Raw genomic sequence first — 9,311 nt, 5'->3', positions numbered from 1 at the left:
GTGGAATGACTGACAATAAGATGAGTATGCAATGTATTCATCTTGTTTATTCATTTATTCTTTGTCTTGAACTCAACATGTCCTCAGTTTGACCACACAGTCCAACAAATGTGCTTAAAACAATGATGGTAAATGTAACACTTTAGATAACTAATAGATACCTGAATCTAGCACTACAAGAGCACACCTCAGCTCTGGGAGGAGAGAGAGAGGATAAAGGGGGAACTCTGCTCTCTACTCTCCTTATTTTCGCTTATTTGCTTGTTTCCACCTTACAACACATCTCTCACATTTTGACAAGCATGCATACACACTAACATTACTGATTTACTGACTGCCACACCTCATACCATTCTTTGATATGTTGGTTTTGGGTTAGTTAGAATAAATGATGATTTCCCTGCTTTAACGTCTTGTGTCATCACCCATTATTTGTCGTGGCTTTGAGCCGGCCGTGACACTAAATAAATGTTTTATTGGTGTTGAATTTGCTGAATATTAATGATTCAGTCAGTGAATGTAAGTAAATCCCACATATCATCATGTTGCTGCTTCTTGTTGCCATCTAGTGGACTGATGGTGGAACTGCAGCAACTTTCTCTGACTGTTCTTTTGGGGGGGTGGGGGGGGGTTGTTGTTTTTTTACACAAATATATTAATCCAAATAGTGGATCGATTACAGGAATTTTTATATTTTAATCTAATTAATCTTGTTTAACTCATTGCTTAAGGCCACTTGTAGGTTTAAAAAATGGTTGCATAAAGAATTTAACAGCATCAACAAATAGAGACATCCTTAAACAGCACTTTTTTATTTAGTTGGAATGAATAAAAACAAGTCAAAATGAATAACATAACTTACTTGTACATGCACCCCTCCTGCTGCTTCTGTATTAAATGCAACCTCCAAATCATCACTCCTGCAATTCTTCAAATCAGTCTTAATAAATCCATATGTCTGTATATGTGTGTGCTGTATTTTATTTTTTTTTTAAACATGTGTTTATTGTTTTTTCCACAGAAAGTAAACAAACATTTATACATACATTCGCAGCAGGGTAAACATTCGTACAGTCAGCCCTATGATTTGTGGTTCGAATAATGTTATTTCACCAGCCATACCCAAAGTTAACTGACAATACTCAGATGTTGGCTTAATTTAAACAGAATGCCCCCCCCTCCCCAACTTAGTACAGTCATCGTCTAACTGTCTAAGTATAAATGGATTATCAAGGAAAAGGGGAAACTACAGGCAAAAAGAGGACATCTCGTAACCCCCTGCTATACAATACAATTACTTCTAACTTGTAAGTTAAACCAAAAACAACAAAACAGAACAACAAACAAACAAAAAGAAAAAAGAAAAAAGGCTTTTTGATCTTTGGATGTCAGACATATCATGTTGGTGGTGCTTACGAAGAAAAGACACTTATGCACATAGGACTCAGGCAAAAATAGAAGAATGTTAACATGAGCAAGGCAAGTCTACATTAGGAAAACAGAAACACCTGATAGGTTATAAGATTAGCAAGCCCTGCTAGTCATAAAAGTTTTAATCGGGTTCCAAATTTTCACAAATAACTCAGGCTTCATGTTTAAATGATATCTGAGCTCTTCCAGATATAATACACTGTTCAGTTCTCTAAGCCACATCTCAAAAGAGGGCGCAAACTCCTCTTTCCACATCTTAAGAATAGCCTTTTTTGCCAATACCATAATAAATAAAACTGCTTGTGATTGAAATTTATCACCCTCATTAAGCGTGGCCCCCAAAACACTTATTAATGGATCTGGCTTCAGAGAGATGTCATACGCTCCAGACACAAAGTCATATATTTTCTCCCAGAATGGCTGAATTTTTGGACATGACCACAGAGAGTGAAGTAGTGTACCTTCATATTTCTTACATTTATCACATATAGGAGATTCAGCTGGATACATCTTATGTAATCTTGATTTTGTATAATGCAGTCTATGCATGACCTTGAATTGGATTAACATATGCCTGACATTTATGGAACATCTACTAACATTTCTAAGACATTCCCCCCAGGTTTCCCCAGATATCGGGATAGACATCTCCCTTTCCCATTCCTCTTTGAGTTTGTCTGTATTTGTGTTGTCCTCACTTGACAGAATAGTGTAATAGTAGGAGATTGCCCCCCGGTCTATTGGGTTGTGTTTGTTTATGCTTTTAACAACTGAATGGATATTGATCCTTTCAAAGTTAGGGAGATGTCTCCTAGCAAAATCCCTGACCTGTAAATATCTAAAGAAGTCGCTGGGTGGAAGGTCGTACTTATGTTTAATTTGAGTGAATGATCCAAAACTACTGTCAACATACAAATCCTGCATGGTCGCTAGACCCTTCTGTTTCCATCGGGAAAAAGCTCCATCTTGTATACCCGGTATGAATGCGTGATTGTTACATATTGGACTGTTCAAATACGTATCAGGTACCTTGAGATACGACCTAATCTGTTTCCATATCTTTAGGGTATTAAGAATAACAACATTTCCACTATACAGAGCCCTTTCAACTTTGGTTGGGCTATTGATCAATGCACACAGGGATGTCCCTTTACAGGAGGCCTGTTCAATACAGATCCATTCTGGGGTTTCAACATTCTTTTCGGACTGTGTTTCTCTCCACCAAGCTATGTTATGAAGATGGGCAGCCCAATAGTATCTTCTAAAATTGGGAAGACCAAAACCCCCCTCTAATTTTGGCTTTGTTAGATGTTTCTTGGTTATTCTTACTGATTTATAATTCCACAGAAAAGGGATGATTATTGAATCTAATTTCACAAAAAATTTCAATGGTATAAAAGACGGAATTGATCGAAATAAATAAAGGAAACGTGGAAGTGTTACCATCTTGATGGCGTTGATTTTCCCTACCATGGACAGGGGCAGTGTCTTCCAAAATGCAACATTCGCCTTGAGTTCAGCTATCTTCTTATGCCAATTTGCTTGCAACAGATCCTCAGGTTTCCTCGTAATTATGATTCCCAGGTACTTAATGTGGCTATAGGTTATTTTAAATTGGACTGAATCTAAGAAATGTTGATCTATTTTTGCAGTAAGAGGCATCAGTTCACTCTTATTCCAATTTATTGTGAACCCGGAGAAAGCCCCAAAGGTTTCCAGAAGGTCTAATAGAGGGGGAACTGAGGTCTCTGGATCGGCTACAAACAAAATTACATCGTCCGCGTATAACGAAATGTGTTGTTGTCGGCCCTCTATCATGATAGGAGCTATATCAGTACTTTGCCGAATGCTGTTGGCAAGCGGTTCCATAGCTATTGCAAACAAGTACGGGGACAGGGGACATCCCTGCCTTGTCCCACGATGTAACCTAAAAGGCTCTGATACAGTTTGATTAGTAATTACTGAGGCCTCCGGTTTTGCATATAAAATCTTTATCCATTTCAAAAAATTATCTCCAAATCCAAATTCCTCAAGGGTTGAAAACATATATGGCCACTCAATTTGGTCAAATGCTCTTTGTGCATCGAGCGAGAGCAGACATGCTTCTGTGTCTTGTTTGTTGTATATGATATTGAAAAGTCGTCTTAAGTTGGATTGTATGTGTCTGTTTGGCATAAATCCTGTTTGATCATTGTGTATGATAGAACATATGTGTTTTTTAAGTCTGTTAGCCAAAACCTTGCTCACTATTTTAGTCTCAATGGGAATAAGGGACACTGGGCGATAGGAACTGACCTCCAGCTTATCCCTCCCTGGCTTTGGTATTAAAGCTATATTTGCCTTGTATAATGTTGGTGGGAGTTCTGCTTGGAGCATGGAATGGTTGATCATACGAAGTAATATGGGACTGAGCGTCGCACGGAATGCCTTAAAGAATTCAGCACTAAAACCATCTGGTCCTGCACATTTATTATTAGGCAACTGAGCAATCACCTCATTTATCTCTTCCAACTTGACATCCCCCTCTAATAAATTCCTAGCCTCCTCACTCAATTTAGGAAGATCAGCATTTGTTAGAAATGTATCTAAAGCAGCCGCATCTAACTCTCCTTTCGATTTATAAACTTTGTTGTAAAATTCAACGAAACAATTATTTAATGCTTTGGCTTCAGTTAAAATAGTGCCATCTTTAGATCGGATTCTGTGTATAGCTCGTGTCGCCTGCAGTTGTCTAAGTTGCCTAGCAAGTAGTTTGTGGGGTTTGTCTGACAGTTCAAAATATTTTTGCTTAACCTGATTAAGAACTTTGATTGTCTTTTTAGAAAGAATTGAATTATATTCACTTTTAAGTGAAATAATTTTCTTCAGCATTACTGGGTCTAATTTTTGATGGTTTGTCTCCAGTTCAGTAATTTCAGTTAATCTTCTATTATCTTCTTTTTTTTTCCTTATCTGAAAGGATATGATATCGCCCCTGATGACCGCTTTAAATGATTCCCATAAGACTGCATCTGTAACATTGCCAATGTCGTTTTCTGTAAAAAACAAGGAAATTTTTTCTTTAATATACGTAAGGAATGAATTATCATTCAGTAATGAGTTATCAAATCGCCAACTGTATGAGCCTTTGTCTATTCTTAAATTGAGATCCAATGATAAGGGAGAATGATCAGATATCAGTCTGTTATGATACTCAACAGCCTTTACTAACTGCAATAAACTGGAGTCAACAACAAACAAATCGATTCTGGAGTATGATTTCTGCACTGCTGAGTAGAAGGAGTATTCTTTATCTAGAGGATGTAAGCTTCTCCACGCATCAACCAGATTAAGATTCTTTAGATAAGTATTTAACATCGCTGCTACTTTTAACCGTGCGATTTGGATGTGCATCTTTTGATGGATTCAAGACACAATTATAGTCCCCTCCTATAATTACTTTGGACAAAGTAGGGTCAGGAATGCTGTCTATTACCTTTTTAAAAAACACAGGATCGTCATAATTCGGGCCATACAAATTAATCAGAGTGACTTCAACCGAATTTATTTCCCCCATAACAATTATGTATCTACCATTTGTGTCCGATATAGTTTGTTTATGGATAAATGGAACATGTTTCCCAATGATAATGGCCACTCCCCTTGTCTTTGTAGTAAAATTTGATTGATATACTTGGGCTGCCCACACTGGTTTTATAAGCGCTCTTGCCATATGTTTAACATGGGTCTCTTGAAGAAAAAGGATATCAGCTTGTAGACTCTTGGCGTAGGTAAAAACCTTATGTCTTTTAACCGGATTATTCAATCCACGTACATTCCAGCTGAGCAAGCGTATTGTGCCGTCCCCGCGTGCCTTACTCTTATCACTCATTTATTATTCTCCGTATCATCTGCAATGTAGTCTGTGACATCCAAAACCTCTCTGTTAAAATTAAGCCCCACAAGAACGACTGGGACCAAAAGGCATGCCCCCTGAACCCTCTCAGCAAAGCACATAACCTGAACAATAACGAAAACTTCACCTGAACTTTACATACTCTCCCCCCTCCCCTCTCTCCTCCTTCACTCCCTTGAATGGGTGAAAACGTCCACATTTACATTCGCGTCGGTCTACTCACACCTGATGCAACGTCGTTATTCCTCGTTCCGTTTGTATAGCACAATACACTTCTCACTCACCCCATTAGTCCAAAAGTAATCTCCACACATGTATTTCAACGTTGAAATTAAAGTTAAAGTTAAAGTGTCCCAATACGTTACTCTGTTAAGTCCGACATGGGGCCGTTCCGTTAAGAGGTCGGTCTATTATCCAGCAGGCCAGTTGTCAATAGTAGCCGACAGGTAGCTCTCTGCAGCCTCAGGTGTCTCAAATGTCTTGGTTTCTCCTCCCTCCTTCGCCGTAACAATGAATGTGGCAGGATGTCGAAATCCATACCTGATGCCCCTGGTTCTGCATCTAACCTTAATGCTGTCAAATCGATGTCGCTGTTTCAGTATGTCCTCCGCCAAGTCGGGAAATATGTAAACTTTTTTCCCATTGTAATCCAGCGTTGACTGCCTTGCTAGGCTCAGGATGCGCTCCTTTACTTGGTAGTGATGAATACGCACAACAAGCGCTCTTGGTCTCTCATTATTTGGCTTCTGTAATGATCGGTGTGCTCTGTCTATTTTTATAGGCTCAGCAAAGTTGTTCTTTCCAAGGAGTGTTGGGAGCAGCTCTGCTACGAAATCTGTCGGATGACCTTTCTCTGACTTTTCTGGGATGCCAACTATGCGTATATTGTTTCGCCTAGACCGAGCCTCAAGATCACACGTCTTCTCCCGCAGCCTCTTGCACTCTGCAGCGAGCTCCGTGTAACGTGCCTCCAAGTTAGCAATCTGGGTCTCATGTACGCCCAAAGCCTGTTCCGTTTCAATAAGCCTGTCGGTGATGTCAGTCAATGACACCTTCACTTGTGTTAAGGTCTGCGCAATAGCATCAAACTTCACACCAAATGTCGTATTCAGGCTGGTTATGGCATCCATAACATCTTGAATGCTAGGTGAACTGGAGCTAGCTTCGCCGCCTCCCTCGTTAGCATTGTGGTCTGCTCTGAGTTGTTCAGCACCCTCCGTCGCCATTTTTTCACTTTTCTTCGGTTTATTTGGCATTTTTGTTAAGTCGGCTTTCTGCAGTGTTGTGCCGGTTGCCTCAAACGTAAAGGGACTCTTTTCCGTTAATTATTGTTAAAATTTCTTGGGGTCGAGTGGAGCTCTTCGAAAAAACCCGCTTACTTCATGCTCGCCGGAACCGGAAACCGTGTGCTGTATTTTTAAGGGACCCTCTAATGCTCCATGTGTGCCTCCTGCAGGTGACACTTCATCTTTTGCTGCTCCCCAGAAAAGTTTCATCCAACACTCATAAGTCTGACGTTTAAGTACATATTAACCATTAACAGTTATAGCACCTTTTTTTCACATCTCCAGTGTTATTAGTTATTCTTTAATTATTATTCAAGCTTCTGAATATCGTATTATATAGTGAAGGCAAGGTTTAAGTCTGAGAGAGCTGCAAAACCACCTGAAAATCTCCCCAGGTGAACATAAAAGAAAATATAAGTTTTTAGTTTTTATGTAAATGTATTACAGCGTATAAACACACTGAATAACTTGTTCATGCCTGTCTAATTCTACAGCTGCAGGTCTCTGTACAGGTTCCAGAGGATCCTGATCCTTTCCCATCCCTTCATCTTTATCCTCATCCATTTTTGGTTTCCTTTAATAATTTGCTTCCGTACTATTTGTTGCTGCTTTATTTTTCTCAATAAGTTGCATATTTTTCTTTCATATTTGAAACTGTATTTGATTATATATGTCTATGTATATACTGAGCAGTTCTATGGCAGAAAACGTATAGTTTCATACATGAAGTTGACCATATTTTCAATTAAAGACAGAAAAGGTGAGTGTCCACAAGTGAATTCATGTAAATATATATCCAACTTTAATAATCTCTTCTTGAAGTTGAAGGAAGAATGATTAATGCTTGATGCTGATTAACTAATTAGGGAAATCAAATCATTTAAATGGGTGTTTGAGATGCAGGTTTCTATTTTATTTAGTTGCACAGGATATTGCTTGGGATATTTTTTGACCCTGTAAAACTTGTCAGTGTGATAATTAAATTCAATAAATACATTTCAATTAAAGTGACTTTGATTGAGTGTGAATGATATTCAGGAGCAGAAAACATTTATACCTGTAATTCTACAGCAACATGCTATAAAGTAGGAATGTTACTTAAAATAAAAATTGGACTTGATCAGTTTTTGTTGACTGAAAATGTTTATTTAGTGGCTCAAAGTGTTAAACAGCTGCACTTGAAGTTAAATGTTGTGGGTTCAATTCAGAGAAGAGTTTGTTGGGTTATTTTTTAAAGTGAATTTTCTAGGCAAAGATTTAAACTTTGTGTCAGAAAACCTTTTTAGATTCATTCAAGGAATTCATTCAAGGAACTGCAGTTTTGGGGACTTATACGCATTGGCTTCACTTTTCAGCTCTGGTGGTTGCTCTTCACTGTCATCAAAGTAATTATAAAACGTGTAATACATCCATGTTGGCTATAATATAACTTTCACCAAAACGAGCTCCGACCTGCTGTTTCTGGTCAAATGGCGCCATCTTGAGAACATAAGCAGGAACTACAAGCACAGCTGCATTTTTTTTTTTTTTTTTTTACGAGTTTTTTTTTTTATTGTATGTTTTGATGTCGCTTGTCTACTGTTTTAATACACGTATTTTCTTTTGTAAAATTATTTGATGATTTATTTTTTTGTTTTAAGTCAGAGAACTTAAGAGATATTTTCAAAAACGTATTTATGGCTGTGTGCCCAAAAGAAAATAATGTTTAGTGAAAAGAAACAACAACCCCACACTGATAAGCAAATTAACAGATTTCACTGACATGCCTTTAGACTACAATGTTAAGCTAACATGAGATCAACCAATTACACTTTGTTTTAAAATCTCTGAAAATAACAGAAAATTCAGTAGCTTTGGTCAAATGTGTTGTTTTATGAAAAAAACTTAAATTCATTTTCCTTGATGTGTCTTGATGTGCCTACAGACAATAACAGACTCCTTGGAAACTCATAGCAAGCTGAGTCCCTTTAGTTAAGACATACTGACAGTGACATTCTTCCATGAGGGTGTCTTTCTGATACTGCCTACAGACAATAACAGACTCTTTAATATTCCCACCAGATGGAATTTTGCCCGTTCCCTTGTTTCTATAGATCTATAGATAACATCGGCGTTTTGTTTCCTGGCGCTCTCTGGATCCTGTATATATATACCTGGATGGTACCTGTTGTCGGCTCAGATGAGGAGATCCAGATGCCCCGCCTGGGGTGGGGTGAATCCTCGAAATCTTAATCTGCTGGGTTGGGCCCCTCAGACGGCTAACGACGTGGCTGTCAACTCGGCTCCGACCAGGATAGCCTTGGTGAATGCTAGATTACTCGCGAATAAGATATTTATCTTGATTGATTTCTTCTCTTCTCGTAGGTTGGATTTTCTGTTTGTGACAGAAACCTGACTGAGTGTCGGTGAATCAAGCTCATTTTTAACTCCCAGAGAACCACTGGCCAAGGGGGAGTAGCGACTGTTTTTAGGAAAAGGTTTCACTGCAAGCACCTGTCGTCTGACTTTTACTCAAGTTTTGAACTGAGTATGTTTGAGTGGGATCGATCCCATCCGGTACTGTGTGCTGATATATATCGACTACCTAAATATAACAAGGACTTTTAAATGACTTCTCCGATTTCTTGGCTGGCGTTATGCCAAAATATGTCAGGGTTTTAATCGTTGGGGATTTTTAATATGCATGTTTGCTGTCCAAA

Source organism: Scomber japonicus, chromosome 23, assembly GCF_027409825.1.
Source record: "Scomber japonicus isolate fScoJap1 chromosome 23, fScoJap1.pri, whole genome shotgun sequence".
NCBI lineage: Eukaryota > Metazoa > Chordata > Actinopteri > Scombriformes > Scombridae > Scomber > Scomber japonicus.
The sequence above is the reverse complement of the archived record's forward strand: the minus strand, read 5'-3'. Positions refer to the sequence as shown.